Source organism: Zeus faber, assembly GCF_960531495.2.
Source record: "Zeus faber genome assembly, chromosome: 5".
Classification (NCBI taxonomy): Eukaryota; Metazoa; Chordata; class Actinopteri; order Zeiformes; family Zeidae; genus Zeus; species Zeus faber.
The window spans coordinates 6118776-6146597 of NC_137192.1; the positions used below are offsets into that span (position 1 = coordinate 6118776).

General features: G+C 43.2%; 1 protein-coding gene across 1 annotated transcript in view; it reads right to left on the reverse strand.

Annotated features, from left to right (window-relative positions):
* frmd4ba (FERM domain containing 4Ba) overlaps window positions 1-5181 on the reverse strand; it is a 50325-nt gene extending 45144 nt beyond the window's left edge. Inside the window, exon 1 of the mRNA XM_080000947.1 lies at window positions 4968-5181. The gene's annotated coding sequence lies outside the window, so the exon portion shown is untranslated. The remainder of the gene's footprint in view (window positions 1-4967) is intronic.
* Between the last annotated feature and the right edge of the window lie 22641 nt (window positions 5182-27822).

A 27822-nucleotide genomic window follows, 5' to 3' on the forward strand; every position in this document is an offset into this window, starting at 1 on the left:
AGAAATGTTTCGATCATCATTTCCCATTATTTTGTATTTCTTCCCGTATTTTGCCCACTTACCGGGTGTCATGTTAGAGGCAGACGGGGCCGGCTGAGAGCATGTGTGTTTGTATATGTGGGCGTGTCCTATGTCCATGTGTGTACATGCTGATCTGGAGTCAGTTTGGTAGGATTTGGGTATAAATAAATTATTACATTTAAAATATGCTTTTTTTTTTATTCATAGATATTATTAATATAATTTGCATGCAAAATAGGTCCACCCAACCAGCGAACAAAAACTTCTGCGGCAACATCTCAGAAGTAGCCCAATTCCGTGGCAAAACTGGGGACCTGGCAACACTGACTACAGCTATGTGGCTGCTTCCTTAACCGCACCAGAACTGAGGAGGGCGGGGGCAGTTCACCATGGCGACTGGTGTGTCTATGAGCCAGTATTAGTGTGTGTGTGTTATTCATCACCGTGGTGTGTTAACTCAGGAAAAAAAGAGACTGGTGTAAAATTCCATTAATGCTTTATCCTCAGCTCCACCGGGCTCTAGAGGTAGAGAGCACCTATAATTTCCATTGTTTACCTTCCGCACAACCACCCCCCCCCAATAACAGCTAATACCCATACTCTGCCGACCCTGTCGACATCTATTCAGTCAGGCTTACAACAAAAACCATGAAAATTATACCTCAGAGGTTCCGGGCGAAAAAAAGAAAAGAAAAGCGAAGGAACCAACAAGCACAGAAATCCCTTCAGGGGTGAGAGGAGAGAGGAGTGTGTGTGTGTGTGTGTGTGTGTGTGTGTGTGTGGGGGGGGGGGGGTATCAGAAAGAGGCTCCACATATTCAACTCAAATCTCCCGTGGACGTCTTTTTACCCTCCTTCCACTCAGCCCCTCCAGCGTGTAGACGTGCAAAACACTCACGCACACACGGGGAGAGATGAAGCCGTCGAGCGGTATCGATCATGGGCCAGGGGGCCTGCTGGTTGTGTGTGTTGCGGGGGCACAGGCGGCTTTTCAAGACTCCGCATTATACACCTGCCCATTTGCACCCGAAAGGGAGATAATGACAGCTCAGGACACCCAGCCCACTCTTCACCTTTCCACTTCGAGCGGGAACTCTCTTATTGGTCATTATCATACAGACTCTCTAAAGTCCCTTCTAAATAATCATCTCACAGCACTCCTGGTGCACCTGGGTCTGGTTGGGTTGGGGAGGGGGATGCACTTATATTTGTGTGTGCGTTCAAGTTTTTGTGGTGTGTATTTGTCTGAACAATGGGAAGGAATGGAGAGAGAGAGATGGATAAATCAGGAGAGTGAAGCACAAAGGCATAATTACAGGAAGGCTCATTGGCAGTCCCTCCAAATAAAATAAAAAGCACATCTCACACCCAACCCAAAATCCAGCCACACACACACACACACACACACACACACACACACACACACACACACACACACACACACACACACACACACACACACACACACACACACACACACACACACACACACACACACACACACACACACACACACAATGTCAGAGGGCTTTCTCTTTGTTATTTTCATTTCCCTTCCCAGCCTATAACCGAAAAGCAAAGGCCATAATTCCTCCACGGTGTGAAGCTGCTCCTTCTTAGCGCTGCTTGAGATTGGCTGGAGGGAGACGCAGCTATCATCACCTGGCCCAACAGATACTTTTAACAACCAGATGTATGAATTCTGTCTTTATTGTTAGTCAGCTCAATGTCTGCAGGCACATGAACGCTCAGGTTATAAGAGGTCTACTTTAGAACTTACCCCACAGTATACAGTACCTCCAGGTTTTTATCTTTGTGAACAAGCCTGGTATCTATAGCATGTGTATTTTTACACACTTACATTTCATTTATTTTTTTCCTAGCAATTAAAATGTTCCAATACTACTTGGGGATTTGTTTCAGAACTCTTTAGGCCTAAAAATAATTATTCGGCTGAATCTATGAATATTTCTTAGGGATACATACAAACAGAATTTTTTTGATCTGTAATTTAATTGTAATGCTCTGGGGGGTGGGGCTGTGCTAAACATCCTAAAACTCACTGGATCTCTTTGCTTACTGTCATAGTCTGAGCATAAAACACTTGTTTTTCATCTCATCAGAGTAAAATGCCGCACAAAGCAGCTAAAGATTTGAATCTTGGTCAGAAACAAAGAAGATAACAGGAAATCCTGATGTGTTGCCGAGGTACTTTTCGACCCCGATGGTGTGCAATTCTGCACGGACGTAAACAAATCACAGCAGGGCAGAAACCACGACTAAACCCCCTAGTGTACTCCTCTGGGAAAAGGCGGCACTTACTGTGAAGTGGCCCCAGTCAATAGCCGCTGATACAGATCTATCAAAAGAAATCCATAAATCCATCCTTGTGTATTAATAATTTATAAGAAAATGGGCTCTGAAGGCTGGGGGGGGGATTTGTTTGTGCAAGCTTGAATTCCTTTATCCCTACAAATAAAAAAATAGATAGTAGTTTGTCTTAATACAGAGCAATTGCTTAACAGCTGAATGGGGTCTCTCAAGAGTCCATGCAAGTGTGTTTCAGCCGTTTTAATAATACAAATGCACAACCTGGCACTAAATATAAGGCACTACAGGCCACTATTGGGCCAAATCCAAATTCAAACCAGTCACATAACAGGAAAAGAAGAACCAATCACAACAGAATTTATTTAAGAAAAACTTTGTTAGACAAGTTCTAGGATGTAATAAAAATGAGATATTCCAGAAACAAAATCCACGTTCTGCGTGTGAAGCAGCGAGGTGCAGACTGTTTGGTTTTTACACAGGACGTCCTGCCTGAGAGGACAAAGGCAAGATGTAAAAGGAGGGAAAAGGTCTGTAAGATGTACTGCCTGTTTGCTGAAGATGCGTTGGTTCGCTGCCTACGAGCAACACATTCCTGTTGACACAACTCGCAGCGTGTTGTGATGGTTCTGTTCCGAGGGACATGTAAGGGCACTGAGTAAATTTAAAGCGCCGTCACACCAACACCTCAAGAAGAAAGTCCTACACGCACCTACATATTTTACCTCACTGTGCGTCTGCTGTGTTGTCCCGCTTTTGGCATCGTCATAGATATTTAATGGCCTGATTATTTGCGACCACGCCATGAACTCTGACAATAAACACAGCTGACGCACCAATCAAACCTGGGCTCTTTAATTCCTTAGGGCAACTTCTAGCTTAGATATCCCCTTGGGGTGGGGATCTGGATTGATTTCTACTGCTAAGCCTATAGATTACTGTTGACCCACAAAAAAGCCTTGACCAGAAGTGCTTTAATGCCTGAACCTCCATTAAGCCTTGTGACAATTAAGGAGAGTAGCTGGTGAGGCAAGTCTGTTCACATACTGCATTTTAAAAAACAAAGACGCTGCCTACACGGTAAGCTGATACCTATCCAAATCCAACTTAAATAGTACGTTCACAGTACACAGTGACTCCAATACACAAATGCATCCTAAAAATGGCATTTGTTGGAATTATTGCATTATTTTTGTTCTCGCTCTCACCACTAGACATTCTTTGTACTCAATCGATAGCTTGATCTTTGATTTGTCTGATTGTCTGCACAGATACTCTGTGGTCCAAAATTGCCTGGCGGGTGAAAATGGTTTCTGGGAGAGTATCACATAACAGCCAGTCCTCACCTTTAAAAGGGTACATAGGGGGTGTTTAAACAAAGATGTGTGGGAAAACTACAAACACACCAAAAAATTGCTTAGGAGCAATTTCTCAGACAACACAGGGAGAGAGGTGGGAAAATACTGTGAGTACAATTCACACTCGCTGGCTGCCTGGGCGTGATAAAACACCCTGTGCAGTACATCGGCATGAACAACAGTTTGGCCCGGACAGAAGGAGCACCATGCTAAATCTTATTTACATTCTCAAAAGATGAAGTGGCGGAGATGAAGCCGTTCATTTACCACCTCTTTTTCATTTGCTTGGGAAACAAGTTCTGTCTCTACGGTGCCACGCACACATCACTGTTTGGAATATTCTGTGACAACTGATAGTCGTATTGAATTGAAAGTGCTGACCTCATTAAAAGCAACTGAACACCCTAGACTGTGGCCCACACAATGCTGCACTGCCTTTTTAATTTGCATGCGTGAGAGAGAGAGAGAAAGAGAGAGGGAGGATAAGTGACTCACAGGGTAAGTGAGCCACATTAACCATATATTCAATATCTTACCTTTTATCTCCCATGTGCTTCAACACTACACTGGACTATCTACAAAGCTATTGGTAGAGCATCTCCATTGTCCAGCTTGGCTCTGCCACCCACTGACTATAATTGAAAGATGATGGCAGCCCTCGATGACTTGCCACTGAAACAGGCCTAAATATACGTTTTATGTGTATGTTTTATGAACTCTGGATTTGTGTGTATCACAACTTGAAGTCCAATTTTTATGGTCCGTGGTGACACAGACAGGGCAGGATATCACAGGCACCCCCGCCCCCTCCCCATTGTTAGTCCAGTCCAGGAAACAGGATATTCAGACAGACTGGAGAGAGAGAGAGGATCTTTGCAGAAAAATGACCAAGTTGTCTCCGTGTGGGTATGTAGACCTAGACCCCTGTCCACGACTTATTCACAATCTCTGGGCGGTTTCTCTGTACTTAACAGGTAACGAAGCACCTGTTGTCATCGACGCACAAGCACTTCAACAATCTGTTTACCTATCCACGGCGGTCAGTCTTGCAGTTATTAAATATAATAATATATATTTCATTAAAACAATGAACAAACAAATCATTGAGTCGCCTGTTCAATTTAGAAATGTATACATGAGTTAAGACACACGCGACATCACAAAGTCCACAAAGCCACACGCCCACGACGGTGTGCCGTTTGGATGGTTCCGTGTCGGCTTTGGGATCAGTTCATCAGCAGGTTGAAACGCTCGCTCTCACCTTGTTTCCCTTTGTTGGCGGCTTGCCGCGGTGCACCGACGCCAACTCCGCCGTGTTGTCCGAACAGCCGGGTTTTCCGTCGTTGCCGCTTAGTTGTGCATCCCACAAGCCTCGCTGCCAAAGCCCCCGGAAGGCGGTGCGTTGCCAGAACAGGTACCCGGTCCTGACTCAAGGTGTCGGTTGGGTCTCCGAAGAAAGGCGCCTTGTCGGCATGACGGCTGTTGGACAAAGTCCATCCGTACGTACACACACACACACACACACACATACACACACACACACACACACACACAGGCGCTCTGTAACAGACCACGCCCCTCTGGCCCTGCGCGAGACAGCAGCTGTCCAATGGGAGAGCGCTCCGTGCTCAGCGCTCCACGCTTTAAAAGCCGGGGTCACTCGGCCGCTGCGTGCGCGGAGCTCCGGGGGAACTCGGAAGTGGTTTCCGGGTTTAAAACCTGGAAGCCCCACAATACATTTGTGTTTATTTCTCACGCCTGTTTTTTTTTTTTCCCCCACAAGCTACGAAACGCGTTTCAAAGCGGACCCGTTATGTTTTCCTTTTTTTCCCCCCCTCATATATAACGTTACAATGTCGAATGTTCATATTAGACGTGGCCACGTGTGGAATAATGACGCAAAATAATGACCACTCGGTTTTCAAAGGTGTTTTCGGTGTCTTATCTTATTCTTCTTTATGGTCATCTGTTCCATCCGATCCCCTCCGCGTTTCTCCAAACGAAACCAATAAAAAAAAAAAAGAGTGTGGTTTTTACTCTAGAAGTATGTATTTTATTTTATCTTCAAAAAATCCCTGCGTCTGCCTTAAAGTAGGCCCTGTAGATCTAATCTGAGTGAAGATTCAGCAAATGGATTGCTTATTTCTCGCCTCGAATGTGTTCAGAAACACATGAGTGTACTGATAAGGTGAAATCAGTTGAGGAAGTAAATAAAACGGAGCCCGGAGTAAAGCCCAAATTCCATTGGCTCAGAACTAGTGGCTTGGCTGCTCTTTCACAATTAAAGGCCGGGTTTAGGCATGTCACAATGGCTTGAATGCATAGTCCGAGTGGTATTTTCTGCAAAAAGCTTCAAAATCATGTTTTGGGGACCTCAGAGATCTATATTAAAAAGAGCACAACAGGTCACCTTTAACGTAACAAAAAAGTGTAGTATCAAAGTTACACTTACACAGAAAACCTATGCGCAGACTGACTTAAATGGCTTCTCCTTTGCAATTATTTGAGTTTTAATCGCATAAAACGAAGCCCTTCAAAACTGCATACAATATGATTTATAGATATAATAATAGTCATAATTGTCATAATAATCATAAATATTACTGCAGGCAGCAATACATTTAAGTCATGTTAGTTACATATTACAGGGTTTCGAGGTTCAGTAATCTGAGGTTCGTGAATCTGCGCTCTGTGATTTTACGCAGACTCTCACCAACCGTGTCAGACCAGACTTCATTGAAAATTTCGGATTCTTTTCTTAATTATTTCTCTGCTGTACAGTTGGCTGTTTGTGTCGTTTCTTTGTAGGTAGAAGAAACCGGACTGTATTGAAAATAAAGATAATAAATGTATCATCGTTATTGTGAAAGATTTATCGTGATTATAATCAAGATCGTTTTATCGCCCAGCCCTAGTTCCTCCAAATTCTTAGAACTTCCTGCGGTGCAAGACGCCTTCTGTGACCGATTATAGTTTTCGGGGTTTTGTAAAACGCAGGACGAGTTACAGTTTTCAGAGTTTATTTTAAACGCAGCATCGACTCAAGTTGTCTGTCTAACTGCAAGTGGCTGGATGCGAATGACTTCTGAGAAACAAAGCTTGGACTTATATAGCATTGGTTCAAAGCGGCCTGCTCCGGAAACTAATCAAATTACTTCAACGTTCTTCTACTTTCGGTAAAATTCAGACAATTTTTCACAAATTTCTGCTGCGAATGAGCAGACATCTGAAACATCCTGGTCCTAACAAGTCCTCAACCATGTCTCTGCATACTGCTGTTGTCGTCAGATAATTTTAGCCTAAAAAACGCCAAGTTAAAAATAAAATAGTCCAAGCAATATCAATAGGGATCCAATAGCGACCCCTTAAAATAGATGGGTTCGACATTCGGTGGATGGATCACCCTTCTTCTTCCTCTTCTCCTTATAAATGATACATTGTTTTTATTACTTCCATCACACTTAAAGTGGTAAACAGGAAGAATTCTTTGTTGGTGTTTTTTAATTGTTATTATTCATACTTTGTTTTAGCTGGTACATTATAAGAAACAGCCACTGAATGTATTTGCAGGTGCTCTTGTATAAGCTGTCTCCATTGTTGGTGCACAGATCGCACAACAAGTGAAAGGCAATGAATATGGAAAACAAACCAATTATGCTGACGGGTTTACAGCTATATATATATATATATATATATATATATTTATTTATTTATATACTTTTTCATTTATTTGTTTGTTTGTTTGTTTATTTATATGCAAATAGATAATTGCAATATTGTAACTATGCTTTTGATGCATGTACCTATATATATAGCCTTAATGGATTTTTCGTTTTGAAAATGAGAAACCATAGATAAGAAATACAAGCAATACTATAATGATTTAAAAAAAGCTTTCAGTATATTCTTAACAAAAAAATGGGCAGGAAAAGTAAACACTTAATTTCTCCCATCCCTTTTGTATAAACCCCTAATTTGATTTAACTCTTAATTTAGATTAAGTGATCGATAGAATGTTCATCATTTGAGCTGCCTCATTTTTAAACTTAAGTGGGTCGTGGACGCCGATTGCTTCTGTTAGACATGAGTTTTAAAGCATTTATAAGCTGACACCCGACTGACACCAGACATAAATACATGGGTGATTTTGTTTTTACTATTCTTCTTTCTATCTGTAAAAGCAGAGCATGGTCCCATCACACATTTATCCTGGTCTCTATTATTATTTGAGAGTCAGTCCTCTCAACACTCAAACACAATTTTTTTTTAGCTCAGAATAAACCCGGAGACTGAAAGCAGAAAAAACACAGGACGCCACTGGCCTTTTAAAGGGGACTGCCCATTGTTCCGAATGCCCATTATTCAGAAACCCCAATGGTCCTAAAAATGTTGCGTGGTTGATGGTTAAGGTTATGCCGAGTTCAGACTATAACATTTTAGCCAGCGATCTGACAGCTTTTTAAGTTGTGTATTGTGCCCATGGCATTAGGTATAAGCTTAGAGATGGTCACGTTTATTTATAAGCTTAGAGATGGTTAGGTTTAGGTAAAAGGTTCGAGATGATGAGGGTAAGGGTGCCGTAAATGTCCAATGGGCTGTGTCCAATGGGACATCTTTCAGACTATTGGGGTTTCAGAAAAATGGACCGTTGAAACAATGGCATGGCACACTTTTAAAATGTGGTAAGCATTTTTTTTCTCTTATATTGGCCCCTAACCCTTTCTGGATGAAATGTGATTTTTTTCCAGTTGGCAGTAGGGTGTCGGGGAAGGAAAGGAGTGCCACAGTGTTGTGGAGACACAGCCAGTGGAACAATGGAAAAGCCCTGTGATCTTTATGCAAGGAAATGGGAGGGATATGTCTGTGTCCAGCTGCACCAGGATAGGGTGCGTACAGTCCAGTAAAAAGGTAAAGTAAGCTCTCCAACCTGCATGTCCATGCTAAAGGGGATTGCGCCATGAAGATCAGCCTTTATGTCGAGGTGAAGCAGGTTTTGGTTTGTTTTTTTCAAAGCTAGTCAAAGTGAGTCACCCAGGGGACATCCCCCACCCCCTCTCATCTGTGAGGATTTCTGCTGGCCCATGATTAGGCTCACCCCAGTGCCAAGTGCCCCACCACCCCCCACACCAATACGCACATGCATCTTTCTCTCAAATCTCAATCTGCTTCAGCTCCTTTTTAGATTAGCCTACTTTCTATTGTTATTACCTGAAGGTTTATTAATAAAATATACATATTAAATGTACATATGTAATTAAATATATAATTATAATAAAAGTATATATAAAATTAAATATATATTAAATATATATATATATACAAATACATATATATATATATATATATATTAAATAATAATTACAAAATAATATCAAATTATTGCTCAATAGCAAAATATGTAGAACAATAAGAACCAGGATTGCCTTCAAATAAATCATATAGAAATGTTTTTTTTGTGCAACAAAACCCTCAATCAGTTTTCACATTTCACAGGTTATAGAAATAGACAAACTGGATCTTGCTTCACGCGTGACACAATGCCTCATTAAAGTCGATGGCCCTCGAAGGAGCTGAGAAAAATGCACGGGGACCCTAGTTTGAACAGGAGGGGTGGGTGGTGGGTGGGGGACATCTATGAATTTTAACTAGGGGGGATTATGTTCGGGCTCTGCCCTCGCACAGAACAGATGTTAACAAGGAGAGGGGCTACCCCCCCCACCCCCACAGAGAGAGAGAGAGAGAGAGAGAGAGAGAGAGAGAGAGCCCCCCCCCCCCCCTCAATCAACACACTGTGCCAGTCTCTGCAGGCCATTGTCACTGTGCATCCTACTTTTCAATATTACCCTAGTTGGACCGCCCCCACCTCCTTGCCCCAGGCGATATCGACCCCCCCAACACTATCAGCCATGACCTTGATTGCTGTTCTCTAACGTCATCCCCTCATCCTCCTCACTCTTTAACGCCTCCACTGACGTTATCTCCAGTTGACTCCCAGGACGGAAGGGGTTCACGTTGGAGCGCAGTGCACACTTACTAACCTACTGTAGGGGTTGAGCTGGCCCCGTAACGGCTCATTGTCGTTAGGACTTCTGAATAGCTGGGTCCCGTCAAAATTCCACCCGTCGCTGGCAAAGTAGTACTCTAACCCAAATCGTCATAATAAGCGTACAGTCAAATAACAGTCAAAATAAGCGATAGAAAAGATAATTTCCGCATTCAAAGTGTCAGCCAGATGGCTTCTTCTTTGCAGCTCGCACTGTTCCCACTGGTGGAAATTATCATTTCTATCGGTTATTATTGGCATTTACACACAAGTGACATATTGCGCCATCGCAGCGGGTTATCCCAAATATGTTTGAGGAAGTTTGAGGTAGTTTGTGTTGCAAAGTGCACCGTACTTTTTAGACTGTTTGGGTCGTATTGCTCATACGGTTGTGGTTTTCACGGGACCCGGCTATGCAGAAGTCCAAATGAAAATGAGCGGGGGGCCGTTATGGAGCTAGGGTTGAGCCAGGCATCGGACAACGGGTCCGGGTGAAAAACTCCTGGTGGTGTCCTGTACTCATCGACTCCACCCGTTCTACCGCCCATTCCATTGTGTCCGGCTGATGTGTCCTCTTTCTAGGACGTTGTGACCTCTAAACCAGCCTGCGCCACCAGTCCCCCTATTTATCCTGCCGCCTTGGCCATTTGGATTTCTATTCTTTTCCTTTGTGTTTTCTAGGTCATGGTGAATGGATTCAACAGCATGCCACTCAATTTTGTGTGACCCCCGCCCCCCTTCCCACAGGCACATTATCCGTTATCCCAGAACATCCTATCCCCTCTGACCGACAAGATGGAAAAGTTACCTTAAACAACAAATTCCAAAATCTCCGAACACGCAGCAGGTTCCTGTCTGTGGACTTCGGCCTCTTCGTTCAATCCATCCCAGCTCCCCTGAGGGACAAACTTTAGTCAGACTCGATCTGTCCGCGAAAATATGATTCCCTGACGGACATTACGTACAAAATATGAAACAATACCAAACTGTGATTTTAGTGCTGCAAATAATGTAACACACTGAATCCATAAAGTAATATTGTGTCTTTGAATTGTGATTCATTTAAATTTCTGTATAGTGGAAGAAACATATATGGCTTTCCTCATGGTTTGCTTCTCCAAGCTTCCACAAAGCATTTATTATTATTATATTATTATTGTTATTATTATTGTTATTGTCATCATCATCATCATCATCATCATCATATCTATTATTTATATTTTTAGGAGATTGCACTCAGAACAACCAGGAGCTCAACACTTTTTGAACCTTTAAACTCACAACGGCACATGCAGATTGCATGAGCTGTAAACAAAATGGATAAATGGACACATTGAAATTCACAATCAAATCGGGCATCAAAGTCACATGGTTTGCTATATATATATATATATATATATATATATATATATATATATATATATGTGTGTGTATGTATAAATTGTCCTAAAAGTTCCAAGGCTTTGCTTAGATCAGTTATATGAACTGTAGTGGATGGGTTTGTCCACTAGATGTCCCTATCGTCTCCAGTATAACATAATGAATTTCACTATGGTTCATTAGGATGCCATGTTTACGAAATGCAAGTAAGTTAACGTTTGTTTATTACATTATTTATGTATGTATTTATTTATTTATTTATTTATTTATTTATTCATTTATTTATTACGTTTCACGACAATGCTGATAAAAAACACGACATGGTGAGTCAACTGATATTGTACGTACTTCAATCCAAAACAACAAAATGGCAGATGGAAATGTCAAAACGCAGGGAATTGGGAGCCATTCGTCAAATGTTACTGTTACTTGGTTTGTTTCACCTGTAGTTTGAGAAAATGCAAAAAATGACGGATAAAGGTAAATAGCTATGGTATGTGAATTTGAATGGGCCATTATAATATAACTTGTCACTTTAAAGCCAATAACTTTTGTTTGAACACTGGACTGACCACAGGCTTTGTGAGTTTGCAAGGGGGGGGTCACTGAGTTTTATGTGAAGACATCCCCGATTTATCAACAAGGTAAACCTCAAACCTTGTGTAAAAATGAAACCGTGAAACAGGAAAAAATGCACATCTTAAGCAAAAAACAAGTGTTTTTCATAATTTCATTCAAGCTTTGAAAACTTGGATATACTGGTATACTTACCTGTCCATTAAACAGTTGCATTCCTTTTAGTACTTAGTAGCCAACCAAAGAGCATCTGCAAAAGGCCACAGACACAATGGTGATCAGCCATGATCCCCTTGTTCGTCTTCTCTCTGATGAGTGGTGTCTTCAGCCAAGACTGACTATAACAGAAGGAAAACCAAATGGCAAATGGCCTCGTGGAGAGTCTTCTCTGCTGAACTCAGTTTGGAGCTGAAGATAACTCTAGGATCAGGGCCATACTATTTGTTTCTTGACCATTTGTGATGCACTCATCAACTAGCTTCTCATCAACTGGCTTCTCCCAGAGTAACCGTCACACTCCTCAGGCCAGACTCTCTGTGGTGCTTATTGTGGATATTCTCTGGGTCTTCCCGTCGGCTAAAAGAGACTTGCTCCTGGTCCCGTGTGTTAAGATGAGGCTGTTATCATCGGTATACTTAGGACAATCCCTGTGATATTAATGGGTAACGGCTCGTAGTGGCAAAGGTGCAGAGTGACTTAATCCACAGATTTGGGAATTATATTCGGATTAAAAAGCGTGTGCTAAGAAAGACACCCGTGCTAATGTGTCTAGACATCTCTTACTCTCTATCAAGTCATCATTGATAGATATTCCGGGCAACGTCCGTCTCGGGAAGCGGAGGAGGCCATGGGTGTGAACTGGAAGCTCTAAAGAAGCCCTCTCATCCAACGGCCTTTGGTCTGTCATGTTGGACCCGATATAACCCAGATTCTTTAAAAATTTCCAAAAGATGTATTTTAAGATATCATCCTTCCCCTGCAGTAGGAAGCGGTAGAGTAACCTCTGCAGCACTCCTGCTGTAAACACAATGGAGCGATTCACTGGGATCAGTGAATCGCTCTGCATTCATGAAATGGTTAAGATACCAATATATTGATGACGTACATAGACAGTAGCCTGCGAGAAGAGAAATAAATACGTCTCCTATCTCCAGCCCCAAGCTGTTCCGTGGAATAGGCGTGAAAGGGCCTTGAATGACTTCTGCGGTCCTGCTAAAAAGGAATTCTGTGTGTTTACACATTTGGAAAGACACAGACGCAAGCAAACGCGTATTAACTCCACAACCACCTTCTGGCACTCGTTGTGTCTCTCCGTGTATTGGCTGCTTTGTTTTCATGGAGTAGGTCGATTACTAATCAATTCTTTGACTTTATCATTCATACTTGGAAAAAAAAGCATCCACTAATTTGAGACCACATTTCTATCCAAACTGTTGATAAAAAAAAAAAACATGGCCTGGACTTAATTTTTCAAAGATTATTTTCTTTTTTTTAATTCTAAGAAGCCTCTATCAAAAGCTGGTAACAAGGACAGGGTTGCTTCCCTGTTGGCTGCTGTGCGCTTTGACGTCAATCGGGAATAGTTGGCGCCACCCAGCGAAATTCATCTGCCACTGCAACATCCAACTTAAACTCCAAAGTTGAAAAATGAACTCCCAACTTTAGTGGAATTGAATATTTACAAGAAACACTTCAATTCCATTCAATGCTGAGTATCTTCAAAAGTTCAAGGCTATTTTAATATGGCATTACTCAATACACAAATAGTCATGGAATGGACATGCACACTGCTTACACCCGAGATGCTCCATTTGGGGAGGAATTATTCAGTATTTAGTTATATAGTATATTGTTTAGTATATATTTTCAATTTATTTTCAGGTGAGGACGAATAAACTCTCTGTAAATAATTTTAAAAAGTTATAAAAGATATTTTTCTGTACTGAAAATCCCAAAAGAAATCCACATTAATGTTGAGACGTGCAGTACATTGATACAACCACGTTGTCACATTCTATTCGAATATACTTATACAAGGGCCATACCCATATGTTTTTGCCTGCTACCGGCTCACTTGCCAGGGCGGACTAGACAGAAAATAAACCCAAACAAACCAGAAAAAAACAACAAAAATAAATCAATGGCAAGAGCAGCAAATGGACCACTGATGCTCTGCTGGTACGTCGACATAGTTCCTATCGACTACCAGCCGGCGAGGTGAGTTGTGCACCTACCTCACTCCCCCGGCCAGAAACAACAGCTGCAACCTTATGTTCCTCCTGCAGGTAGCCCTATATCTGCAACTTTACTAAATGGCGCACCTCCCTTTTTTTACTTGATGCCACCTGCCACATGTTGAAAGTTATGTTTATAACAACAATTTAATGAGAATCACATTTTATATTGAAGTCTATGGAGATATGATGTCGTGCTTATAACACCTTAAGGTAATTTTTTTTTTTACACAATGGCCATTTATTATAACTATATTATAGCAGTCAATTATGTTGCCCTATACATTAACACAATCAGCTTTGAACTACAAAACTTAATAAATAAGCAGACATTGACTGATTGAGACAGGTTTGCCAGTTGTATTTTTTCATCATAGCACTCAGATTCTGGATCCCTCTTGTCCTGTGGTGGATCAGTTGGTCACTCCATCAGTCCTCTCTATCTTCTCATCAGGAGATTGTGCATGTTGTCACCGCACAGCACCTTTGACAGAAGGTGAAGCACAAAATTATTATAAATTATTGTTATCCCTTATGAGTTTGGACTTGTACTTGTTTACACATTTGTTTTAGATATTGGTTTTATGATTTGGCTCATAATACAAAGGGAATAAGGCTCAAAGTACAGTAACAGTATGACATGTTGAAGCAGCTCCGTGGAAGATCTAACATCTGATATGGCTGAAACAGCTGACTGCCGTTTCTGCTTTTTAGTTTACATGTTCAGCATTAGAGTTTACATATTTTTTGTCATCTCGTGAAGAATTGCTGCACATACGAAACAGCACAGATGTGGCTTATTGCATACAAGACTAGTGATGATTTAGTTGTGAACTTGTGGTTTCTCTATTGCTGCTACAGGCTGTCGAACTTGAACTTATATCATGGTGAACATCAAGCCTTCCTTTTGCTGCAAATAATATAAATAAACAAAAAAAATAAAAAGTTGGGCTCAGGACTAGTAGAACACTTAAAGTATCAGTGCTGCCTGGACAAAGTGAAACGCTCAGACCCTTATGGACTCTCAAAGACTCTGTGACTGGTGACCTGATAAATGATGCATGTGCGGCGACCTGGCAACTCCCTGGGGCGAATTCACAAAGAAATGGATTGCGGCTACCAAAAGCACCATGAATTGCGCATTGATTGCACCTGCTATCGTCAACGTTTTAGCATCCGATTCACAAAAGGTATTGCACTAATTATAGGCCATAAACTTATGCTGCTGAGTGCAATTTGCCCTTGTTTTGCAGCCGATCGCAATGATCCATGTGGCAACGTAAATCCTGCTCCATTGGGGAGTCATTATGCATTCCCACCACTGCCTGTTTTATAAATTATCAGTCTTAAATGAATATAAAACTTAAAACACCCGGGGTCAGGAGACCCCGGGTATTTTAGGTTGATGTGCATAAAACATTTAAATAGAGTAAATCTCAAGTAAATGTGTTGATCTATAATAACACAGTCAATTTATTGCATTACTAAAATGTGTATATTTTTACATTTTTACTTAAGAAATTCTAGTTCTCTCTGAATCCTAATATTTCAATGTAGAAATGATGGCAGTTGATTTAGTATATTTTGCTCTATCTAGTTCCAAGCTGCTGCGCCCGAGGCCACGGCCTGCAGAGCTGTCCATGGTCCTGAGGTTCAGGTTATAGGGAATAGCGAGTGGTTCCAGTTTTGGCCTGACCTGCTCCTACCTCTAAGATCTCTCTAATATACTGTATAATAATGATGAGGCCCCGCGTTGGGCGGCACTTGTAGGGTGATGAGGACCTATAATTAATATTTATTGTTGAGTTGGGCGCCACCAATTTTGTAATACCGTCCGTGTTCTTCAGGGTTGCATGTCTTCCGGTCAGAAATTCTCACACAGAATATGAGATAAATATCCATCTACTTCTTAAGAGGTAGAAATAGGGGAATTAAAGCAAGTTAAACACAAACACACACAAGAGGAATAGAAGGGGTGTTCTGGTTAGGGAGTAGTATAGATATAGATAGTAACTATAGTTTGAATTGGAGGGATTTCATTTGAATGTGTAAAAGGACGCAGCTGAGTCATCGTAAGCTGAATAATAAAAATAAAGAACTCATTGTGCCCAAACCAACCATGAGCTTACCAGCGCCCTCGGCTGACTGGTTTCATGTCTTCCTGGGTCACTGTTTGTTTGGCTCCCAGTCGTTGTAGCCTTGACTTGGATCCGAGATAATATCGCAGACTCCCACGTATTATTCAGAATGGTAAGAGGTGGCGAAAGGTGTTTGGCTGGGATCCTCCGGTGCTTGGCGTATTTTAGGTTGGTGGTTAGTCCAAAAATAACTCGATTACCTGTGTTGCGTTGTGCTCCGCACCAAGTTGAGGGAGGAGGCGGAGGGTTAAAATGATCAACATGTCTCTGAGGATCTCTACAACTCGGCTAAGTTGTAGCACGGGAAAGATGGTTTCTGAAAAAGGAGTGCAAATAGAAAGGAGGCTGTTTGGAATTGCGCCAAGGAAATTGAAGTTTCAAGGTAAAAATAGTGGTCATGAGAGGGCTTGAGTCTCCGTGAAGAGGACTGGGAGACAATTTGCCAATTTGACAATTTGCCTTATTACATTTCACTGCAGATATGTATGGAAGTATGTATATGTATGTGACAAATAAAAAATCTTGAAATCTTGAATCTTGAGGGGGCGGAACTGGAAGTCCCTTCCTTCGACGGCCATTGGTGGAGGGATGGTCGAGAAGTTTCCCATTGGTCTAGTGTGGAAAGAAGGCGTTCCATCTTGACGTTGGTAATTTCAAGCCCCCGGTTCTACTCTGAATTTTGCAATCTGTCTCATTCAATCATTTAATACAGGTATTACATTTTTGTTTGTCAAATTAATCTTGAAATCAAAGAAGAGAAAATCACACACAAAAATCTTGAACCAAGTGGATGAAAGCCCATATCATGTTACCAAGCCCCCACAGCATTCACTTCATATTGCCGCAGTTGGGCGGATTGCATAGAAGTTTAATAGCGTGTGGATTATGCTTGCTGGAGTGAGGATAATATGTGACCCACCGCAGCAAAACCCGCATTGTCGCGCATTTCTGAAATCGCCAAGAGCGTTGGTGGGTGTGATCTCACGAGAAGATGGGTAGAGATCCAACATGGCGCCGTCCTGCTGCACCAGACCTGGGCATTGTATGGCGCCCGGGCCACATACAGCCCTTTGGTTGACTCTGACTGGCCCGCGTAAGGTTAATTGGAAATTACAAATTAAACATTTTCTAAATTCACCTCATGCATGGACTAAAGCTGCATTGCTTTTATTTTGAAGTTGTTTTTTATTGACGTACATAATGACGCAATACGTATATCAAGACGTGCACATGATTGGATCACCGTCACAAGCAGGTCACAAGACGACTTTAGCCCTCAAAAATATCCGCTCATGCTCAAAAAAGAAAGGTAGATGCCGAATGCAGGCTTTTAAACAAAAATTGGACTGCTAAGTATTTATTTACTGAAGTCGGAGGTAAAGCTGTGTGTTTAGTTTGCGGGGAGCAGATCGCCGTGTTTAAGGACTACAATTTGAGTCGGCATTATGAGACGAAACACGCGGAGAAATACAAAAACTTGACTGATTCTGAAAGGGCGCGGACATCGGAAGCTTTGCTAGCTAAGCTGCAAAAGCAGCAAGGCTTTTTTACCAAGCTTCACACATCCAGGGATGCAGCAACCACGACCAGCTTTGTTATATCCCACAAAATTGCTTAAAACAGTAAGCCATTCTCGGAGGGGGAGTTTGTCAAAGAGTGCTTGGTGGACTCTGCAGCACTAATATGCCCTGAAAAAAAAGGAGCATTTGAGCCAGTCCCGCTGTCCAGGCGAATCGTAACAAGAAGGATCGAGGAAATTGCGGGGAATCTGGAGCTTCAGCTGCAACGTGAAGTGGCAAGTTTTGACTTTTCTCCTTGGCTTTGGACGAGAGCTGTGATGTCCGTGACACAGCCCAGCTACTTACAATATATTTGTCCGTTGGATAACTGACTTCAAGATTACAGAGGAGCTGGCAGCAATGCGGTCGATGAAAAGGACGACGACAGGGGGCGATCTTTTTCCTGAGGTAAATGCGTGCATGGACACCCTGGGAGTGAAATGTCACAACGGATGGTTGTCCAAATCTTACAGGGAAAAATGTCGGACTTTTAAAATGTATGCAAGACAAAGTGACTGAAATCGATGCAGATCAGAAATTGGTATTTTTGCATTGTATTATACACCAACATGTGTTGTGCAAGTCAGTGCTAAAAATTATGTTTTTGTTGTTGTTACTAAAACAGTAAACTTCATCAGGGCACGGGCATTGAATCACAGACAGTTTGTTGCACTTTTGGAGGAGCATGAGACTGAGCAAAGTGACATCGGCTACCACACAGCTGTCAGATGGCTCAGCCTGGGCAAAGTGCTAAAATGAGTTTGGGACCTGAAAGCAGCAGACATCCCAGAGCTCTCAGATAAGGACTGGATGGCAGATTTTGCATTTGCTGTTGATTTGACTGAACTGATGAATGAACTGAACACCAAACTGCAAGGCAAGTGTTACGACCGGAGCTAGGAGGGACCCAAACGCACGACACAGAGAGACGGGAGGCAGACAAAGGATGTTTATAAGCCCACACGGTGGAGCTGGCTGGGGGGACCCGGCCAGGTATGGATGGAGCAGGGCTGGGCAGGGATGATGATGACCGGGAGGAGGGGTCCAGGATCCGGGTGGAGATACGAGGAACCGGGCTGGATGGAGAGGGACGGACAGCCTTGGTTGACGAGCGGAGACAAGCAGGTTAACTGGGCTGGCTGGAGAGGGACGGACAGACTGGGTCGACGATAGGAGACAAGCAGGTAAGGGGAAGACGAAACAAAGAGACATAAGCTAGGGACTTGAAACAAGCGCTAGGAGCTAAGAGCTAGGAACTAGAAACTAGGAACTAGGAACTAGAGGAAGGACAAGCCAGGATGGGTTAAATGCAGAGGCCTCATTTCACCGGCCACCATCCAAAGCATGCGCGTGCATGTGTTGCAGTGCTGTGTGCTGTTTGACGATTAAAGATTGTTCTTCTTAGATCAGCAATCGACGGAAGGTGTACCCTATCCTGAAGGAGAACCAGCAGAAGGGTAAATGTGTATTGATGGTTGTTGATAAATTATATATAGTCTGTTATTCCGAGACTCCTTCACGACACTCTGGTTATTTTGATCATTTTGTACGTACAGTGGGGCAAAAAAGTATTTAGTCAGCCGCCAATTGTGCAAGTTCTCCCACTTAAAAAGATGAGAGAGGCCTGTTATTTTCATCATAGGTATACCTCAACTATGAGAGACAAAATGAGAAAAAAAAATCCAGAAAATCACATTGTCTGATTTTTAAAGAATTTATTTGCAAATTATGGTGTAAAATAAGTATTTGGTCAATAACAAAAGTTAATCTCAATACTTTGTTATATACCCTTTGTTTGCAATGACAGAGGTCAAACGTTTTCTGTAAGTCTTCACAAGGTTTTCACACACTGTTGCTGGTATTTTGGCCCATTCCTCCATGCAGATCTCCTCTAGAGCAGTGATGTTTTGGGGCTGTCACTGGGCAACTCAGACTTTCAACTCCCTCCAAAGATTTTCTATGGGGTTGACATCTGGAGACTGGCTAGGCCACTCCAGGACCTTGAAATGCTTCTTACGAAGCCACTCCTTCGTCGCCTGGGCGGTGTGTTTGGGATCATTGTCATGCTGAAAGACCCAGCCACGTTTCATCTTCAATGCCCTTGCTGATGGAAGGAGGTTTTCACTCAAAATCTCAGCATACATGGCCCCATTCATTCTTTCCTTTACACGGATCAGTCGTCCTGGTCCCTTTGCAGAAAAACAGCCCCAAAGCATGATGTTTCCACCCCCATGCTTCACAGTAGGTATGGTGTTCTTTGGATGCAACTCAGCTTCCTTTTTCCTCCAAACACTTCAAGTTGAGTTTTAACCAAAAAGTTCTATTTTGGTTGCATCAGACCATATGACATTCTCCCAATCCTCTTCTGGATCATCCAAATGCTCTCTAGCAAACTTCAGAAGGGCCTGGACATGTACTGGCTTAAGCAGGGGGACACGTCTGGCACTGCAGGATTTGAGTCCCTGGCTGCGTGGTGTGTTACTGATGGTAACCTTTGTTACTTTGGTCCCAGCTCTCTGCAGGTCATTCACTAGGTCCCCCCGTGTGGTTCTGGGATGTTTGCTCACTGTTCTTGTGATCATTTTGACCCCATGGGGTGAGATCTTGTGTGGAGCCCCAGATCGAGGGAGATTATCAGTGGTCTTGTATGTCTTCCATTTTCTAATAATTGCTCCCACAGTTGATTTCTTCACAACAAGCTGCTTACCTATTGCAGATTCAGTCTTCCCAGCCTGGTGCAGGTCTACAATTTTGTTTCTGGTGTCCTTTGACAGCTCTTTGGTCTTGGCCATAGTGGAGTTTGGAGTGTGACTGTTTGAGGTTGTGGACAGGTGTCTTTTATACTGATAACGAGTTCAAACAGGTGCCATTAATACAGGTAACGAGTGGAGGACAGAGGAGCCTCTTAAAGAAAAAGTTACAGGTCTGTGAAAGCCACAAATCTTGCTTGTTTGTAGGTGACCAAATACTTATTTTACTGAGGAATTTCCAATTAATTCATTAAAAATCCTACAATGTGATTTCCTGGATTCTTTCCCCCCATTCTGTCTCTCATAGTCGAAGTGTACCTATGATGAAAATTACAGGCCTCTCTTATCTTTTTAAGTGGGAGAACTTGCACAATTGGTGGCTGACTAAATACTTTTTTGCCCCACTGTATTCTTGTAATTCTGATAATTATGTACTACAAGATGTAGAAATTAGCATGCGATCTATGTCAGGATTTAAAATATCGCTCACTCTCATCATCTCACCCTCCCAATCCCCCCTCCCTACTTCTCTCATCATCTCACCTCCCTAAACGCTCTCTCCCCACTTCTCCCATCACTCTCACTCTATTCTGTCTCTCACTGTATGTATGTCTAATCCTGCAATGTTCTATGTTTATCTTTGTCTACTTGTCATTTGTTTGTAGATATGTATCCCTACAAACTTCCTGCAATACTACGACAGTAAAAGGGAAGGTAAAGGAGGAAATCCCAGACTTATCTTTGGGAAAGCATGGTAATGGTAGTATAGTTATTGCCTTGGATGCACTGTGCCATCACCCCCTAACTAACTTCAATGACACCCATTAAGTTTGTTGGAATGTGAGAGGCTTGGGCTCACCTGGTAAACGTAGCAAAATCCTAAGTCACCTCACCAGGATGAACCCCAGCTTCTGTTTAGAAAGAAGAAGAAGAAGAAACAGTCTTTATTCGTCACGCAACACACCACACTACAACACATGCTTGCACACACACAAGCACATGCTTTGATGGTGGCCGGTGAAATGGATCCTCTGCTTTTGACCCATCCTGGCTTGTCCTTCCTGTGTCCTGTGATCTGACAGATCCTGGATGCCTCCCTCATCAGGGATTTCAATCGAACTCGCCCTTCCGGTTCCAGGTGTCCGCCATGGGGCTTCCGGAGAGGGGGGGTACTGTTAGGCCCACGGCCTCCCAGCGCCACTAGAGGCCGCCCTTGCCCCATCTGCAGCTCCCAACTCGAGCCCAATTGCATACACCTGGGATCAATTACCTGCATCACACTCACAGTATTTAGGCTCAGCTTCCCAGTCATTCCTTGCCAGAACGTGAACTAGCTTACCCGAGTTTACAGCTACTGGCTCCCTTCCAAGTTCCTAGCTCCTAGTGCTTGTCTCTAGTTCCTAGTTTATGTCTCGTCTTCCCCTTACCTGCTTGTCTCCTCTCGTCGACCCAGTCTGTCTCTCCAAATCCAGCCAGCCCGGTTTACCTGCCTGTCTCCGCTCGTCGACCAAGGCTGCCCGTCCTTCATCCAGCCTGGTTCCCCGTCTCTCCACCCGGATCCTGGACCCCTTCTCCTGGTCGTCATTGTCCCTGCCCAGCCCTGCTTCATCCCAACCTGACCGGGTCCCCCTGGCCAGCTCCACCGTCCAGGTTAATAAACATCCTTTGCCTGCCTTCCGTCTCCCTGTGTCATGCGTTTGGGTCTCTCCTAGCTCTGGTCGTGACAGTTGGCACTATGTAGGGTAAAGAGAGAGAGCTGGCTGACATGATGAAGAGAAGGAAGGTGGATGGATTATGTGTACAAGAAACCAGGTGGAAGGGGGATAAGGGCAGGAGTATCGGAGACAAGAACAACCTGATCTACCATGGAGTGGATGGCAGGAGAAATTGGATAGGGATAGTCTTGAGGGAAGAATATGTCAAGAGTGTTTTGGAGGTGATGAGAGTGTTGGACAGAGTGATGAGCATGAAGCTGGAAATTGATGGGGTGATAATGAATGTGTTCAGTGCATATGTTACCAAATTGGGTGTGAGAAGGAGATCATCCCCAAGGGAGAGGGAGTGGTTGTTGGAGCAGATCTCAATGGGCATGTTGGTGATGGGACCAGAGACGGTGATGAGAAGGTAATGAGTAGGTATGGTGTCAAGGAGAGGAATGTGGAAGGACAGATAGTGGTGGATTTCGCCAAAAGGATGGAATTGGGAGGAGGGAGGAACACACAGGTGGACTACATCTTATGCAGGAGGTGCAATCTGAAAGAGATTAGTGACTGTAAAGTGGTGGTCGGGGAGTGTGTTGCTAGGCAGCATTGGATGGTGGTCTGTAGGATGACTCTGGGGGCCAAGAAGAGGAAGAGAGCGAAAGACGAGCCAAAGATAAAATGGTGGAAGTTGAAAAATGAGGAGTGTTGCATGCAATTTAGGAAAGAGGTTAGGCAGGCAATAGGTGGGAGTGGATGGTTACCAGATGACTGGGAAACAACTGCAGAAGTGGTGAGGGTGATGGCCAAGAAGGTATGAGGTGTATCATGCGGGAAGAGGAAGGAAGACAAGGACTCTTGGTGGTGGAATGAGGAAGTACAGGAGAGCATAGAGCAGAAGAGGTTGACGATGAAGAAATGGGATAGTCAGAGAGATGAAGAAAGTAGACAGGAGTACAAGCTGATGCGGCGCAAGGCGAAGAGAGAAATGGCAACGGCAAAGTAAAAAGGCACACGACGAGTTGTATGAGAGGAGGGAGAAAAGGATTTGTACCAATTGGCAAGACAAAGGGACCACTAGTGAGGGGAGTGTGTTGAGAAGGTGGAAGGAGTACTTTGAGGAGTTGATGAATGAAGAAAATGAGAGGGGGAGAAGAGTAGATGATGTGGGGATAGTGGATCAAGAAGTGCAGCAAATTAGCAAGGATGATGTGAGAACAGCATTAAAGAAGATGAAGAGTGGAAAGGCAATTGGCCCAGATGACATACCTGGGGAAGCATGGAAATGTTTAGGTGAGATGGCAGTAGCGTTCCTAACGAGACTGTTCTATATCATCCTAGAAAGGGAGAGGATGCCGGAGGAGTGGAGAATAAGTGTCCTGATACCCATCTTCAAGAAAAAGGGAGACGTACAGAGCTGTAGTAACTACAGGGGAGTAAAGTTGATCAGCCCCAGCATGAAGCTATGGGAAAGGGTAGTGGAGGTTAGGTTAAGAGGAGAGGTGGGGATCAGCAAGCAGCAGTATGGTTTCATGCCAGGAAAGAGTACTACAGATGCAATGTTTGCTTTGAGAATGCTGATGGAAAAGTACAGGGAAGGCCAGAGGGAGTTGCACTGCGTCTTTGTGGATTTAGAGAAAGCATATGATAGGGTGCCGAGAGAGGAAGTGTGGTATTGCATGAGGAAGTCAGGGGTGGCAGAGAAGTACGTAAGAGTGGTACAGGATATGTATGAAGGCAGTCAGACAGTAGTAAGGTGTGCAGTAGGCGTGACGAAGGCATTCAAAGTGGAGGTAGGATTGCATCAAGGATCAGCTCTGAGCCCTTTATTGTTTGCAATGGTGATGGACAGGTTAACAGAAGAAATCAGGCAGGAGTCTCCGTGGACTATGATGTTCGCGGATGACATTGTGATCTGTAGCGAGAGTAGGGAGCAGGTTGAGGAGAGCCTGGAGAAGTGGAGGCATGCATTAGAGAGAAAAGGAATGAAAGTCAGCAGGAGTAAGACTGAATACATGTGCCTGAATGAATGGGAGGGCGGCGAAAAGCTGAGAATACAAAGAGTGGAGGTGGAGAAGGCGGATGAGTTCACGTACCTGGGGTCGACCATCCAAAGCAGCGGAGAGTGCGGGAGAGTGGTGAAGAGGAGAGTACAAGCAGGGTGGAGTGGGTGGAGAAGAGTGTCCGGAGTGATCTGTGACAGAAGGGTTCCAGCAAGAGTGAAGGGGAAGGTCTACAGGACGGTAGTGAGACTAGCTATGTTGTATGGCAGGGGTGCCCACACTTTTTCGGCTTGTGAGCTACTTTTAAAAATGACCAGGTCAAATGATCTACCTGGATTAAAGAATGCTAAATATATTTATCTATATATATACTAGTATACTTTATATATACAATATATGTTGGTGTACATTGCATCACTGCATGAACCCCTACGGCACAATACAATTAAATACATTTATGGTCACTACCTTACTCTGATGACTTGCTGAATGGAGTCGGCCAGGGTTGCATAGTCAGGACAGTAGCTGCTGGTAGCCAGCCTCAAGCAGGCTTTCAAATGATCATCAGTCATGATGGAACGGTATTTGGACTTCATAATTTTCATGTGGGACAAGGCTGACTCGCATAAATTAGTAGAGCCGAATACACCGCGTTCCAAATGTTAGGCCCACGGCCCCCCAGCACAACTAGGGGCCGCTCTTGCCTCATCTGCAGCTCCCCGCTTGAGCCAATTGCACACACCTGGGATCAATTACCTGCATCACTCGACACAGTATTTAGTCTCCAACTTCCCAGTCATTCTTTGCTAGACCATCAACTAGCATACCCGAGTTGTACAGGTACTGGCTCCATTCCTAGTTCCTAGCTCCTAGTGCTTGTTTCAGGTCTCTAGTCTATGTCTCTTTGTTTCGTCTTCCCCTTACCTGCTTGGCGCCTCTCGTCGACCAAGGCTGTCCGTCCTTCTCCATCCAGCCCGGTTCCCCGTCTCTCCACCCGGATCCTGGACCCCTCCTCCCGGTCATCATCATCCCTGCCCAGCCCTGCTCCACCCCTACCTGACTGGGTCCCCCCGGCCAGCTCCACCGTGTGGGCTAATAAACATCCTTTGTCTGCCTCTGTCTCTCCGTGTCGTGCGTTTGGGTGCCTCCTAGCCCTGGTCGTGACACCAAATGATTATGCAAATTGGATTTAAGTGTCATAAACATTAGATTTTTTGTTTTTCAATTAAACTCATGGATGGTATTGTGTCTCAGGTCTCCTTGGATCACTGAAATCAATCTCAGACACCTGTGATAATTAGTTTGCCAGGTGAGCCCAATTAAAGGAAAAGTACTTAAGAAGGAAGGTCCAAATTATTAAGCAGGCCACAGGTTTCAAGCAATATGGGAAAGAAAAAGGAACTCTGTGCTGCCGAAAAGCCTCAAATAGTGCAATGCCTTGGACAAGGTATGAAAACATTAGATATTTCACGAAAACTTAAGCGTGATCATCGTACTGTGAAGAGATTTGTGGCTGATTCACAGCACAGACGGGTTCTTGTAGATAAAGGCATAATGAGGAAGGTTTGTGCCAGACAAATTCATCAGATTAAGAGAGCAGCTGCTAAAATGCCATTACAAAGCAGCAAACAGGTATTTGAAGCTGCTGGTGCCTCTGGAGTCCCACAAACCTCAAGGTGTAGGATCCTCCAGAGGCTTGCAGTCTTGTTTACTGATGAGTGCCGTGCAACCCTGAATGGTCCAGATGGATGGAGTAGTGGATGGATGGTGGATGGCCACCATGTCCCAACAGGGCTGCGACGTCAGCAAGGAGGTGGCGGAGTCATGTTTGGGCTGGAATCATGGGGAGAGAGCTGGTAGGCCCCTTTAGGGTCCCTGAAGGTGTGAAAATGACCTTGGAAAAGTATATGGAGTTTCTGACTGACCACTTTCTTCCGTGGTACAAAAAGAAGAACCGTGCCTTCCATAGCAAAATCATCTTCATGCATGACAATGCACCATCTCATGCTGCAAAGAATACCTACTCAATTTTCCAAACATATTCTTTGAATATCTCAAGATAATTTGCACAATAAACCAAGCAAATTTTAAATTGTAAGCAGTGCTTGAAGTGGAAAAAAAAACAAAACCTCGCAGCTTGTGCATTCTAATATATATATATATATATATATATATATACACACACTTAAAAAAACTGTGCGCTCTGACTCAATAAAACATGATATATTTTACATTATGTCCACTTGATTTGTCCACTTGAGAGAACAGAACAGAATACCGGCAGTGTGAGAAGTGCGGGTGTTCAAGAACAAGTCCTGGTACGCCAAAGAGTAAAATGTCAAGCTGCCGGTGCTGCGTGAGTACCAGCCCACTTCGAGCACTTATTGTAAGCACGAATGTGCTCGCTAAAGAGCTTCTCATTCACTCACACACAGAGGGAAGCATCTTGCAAGTGCTGCTGGAATTGAACGGCAAATGGTAGCTTGGATGTTATACACATCAACATCCGTTTCGTCAGACTAGAAGTATTCAAACCTTAAAGTGGGTGTGGGTAGCACACCCACTTTCAAAGTTCCAATCGTTTGAGAGGAATGCTACAATCCATTTTGTGTTTATCAAAATGAAAATGAATTTAATTAAAGCAAGTTTTAAATTTCGCTATTATTCACTAAGAAAAGAAAATTGTCAAATGTTGCCCTAAGCAGAACACTTAGGCTGCAGCTAAAATGGCTAACTAGCATGACACATATACAAATTATTATGTGCAAATGTTTTGTATGTCTGAAACGACAGTAATGCAAAAATATCCGATGCATTGTGAGGGCAAGATGGCTAAAAATGTTTTTATTCAGTGCACTCACTGCATACTAAAGCACGCTGAACGTTAGTATGTACATGTAGCACATAGTAAGCCATTTGGGACGCAGGTTCCGACATTATTGTGCAAAGTTACAGGAAGAAATTTGTAGATGACCAGAAAACAGTGGGGGAACAACATTATTTCGACTGTTAATTTCTATTTCTCAACTCGATCTGTATTTGCTGTTATTGCTCCATCATCGTCTGTCATTAGTTAGCTCATTTAGCATGGGTGCTCTGATGCGAGCACTGCAAATAAAAAGCATAGTCCCTTACAAATTTAACATGAGAATCAAATTTTTATGTAGGCATGTAAGATATGACAGGCTACATGGCGGGATCGCTGCTACGCCACCGGAAGCCAATGCGTCATACACACGCACGCACAAGCAGACACGCACGCACACACACGCACACACACGCACACACACACACACACACACACACACACACACAAAACAACAACGCACCTACTCTAACCAGCACAGGGACAAGCTGTTTCCAGTTAACTGATTTGCAAATCGGATGAACAAATTGGATTGTATCAAAATACTCATAACTAAAATATGTACTGACAAGAATAAATTATTAATGCAAACAAACAAATGGCAAGTCAGACTTAATCGTGCTACCGTGAGGGTGAGAACAACACATTCAAACACATTTCAACAAATTGTCAAATAAATTAATAAACAAACGTATAACAAACACATCTGAAGTAATGGTTTTTAACAAATCAAATCATGAATCGGAAAGGGAAGGATCATCTGTGCTGTATTGCTTTAGATTGTATGAATACATCATTATTCTGAAATGGACATAGAAAGACATTTGCTTTGCCCCTACGACCAGTCACATCCTTTGCCTTCATTCA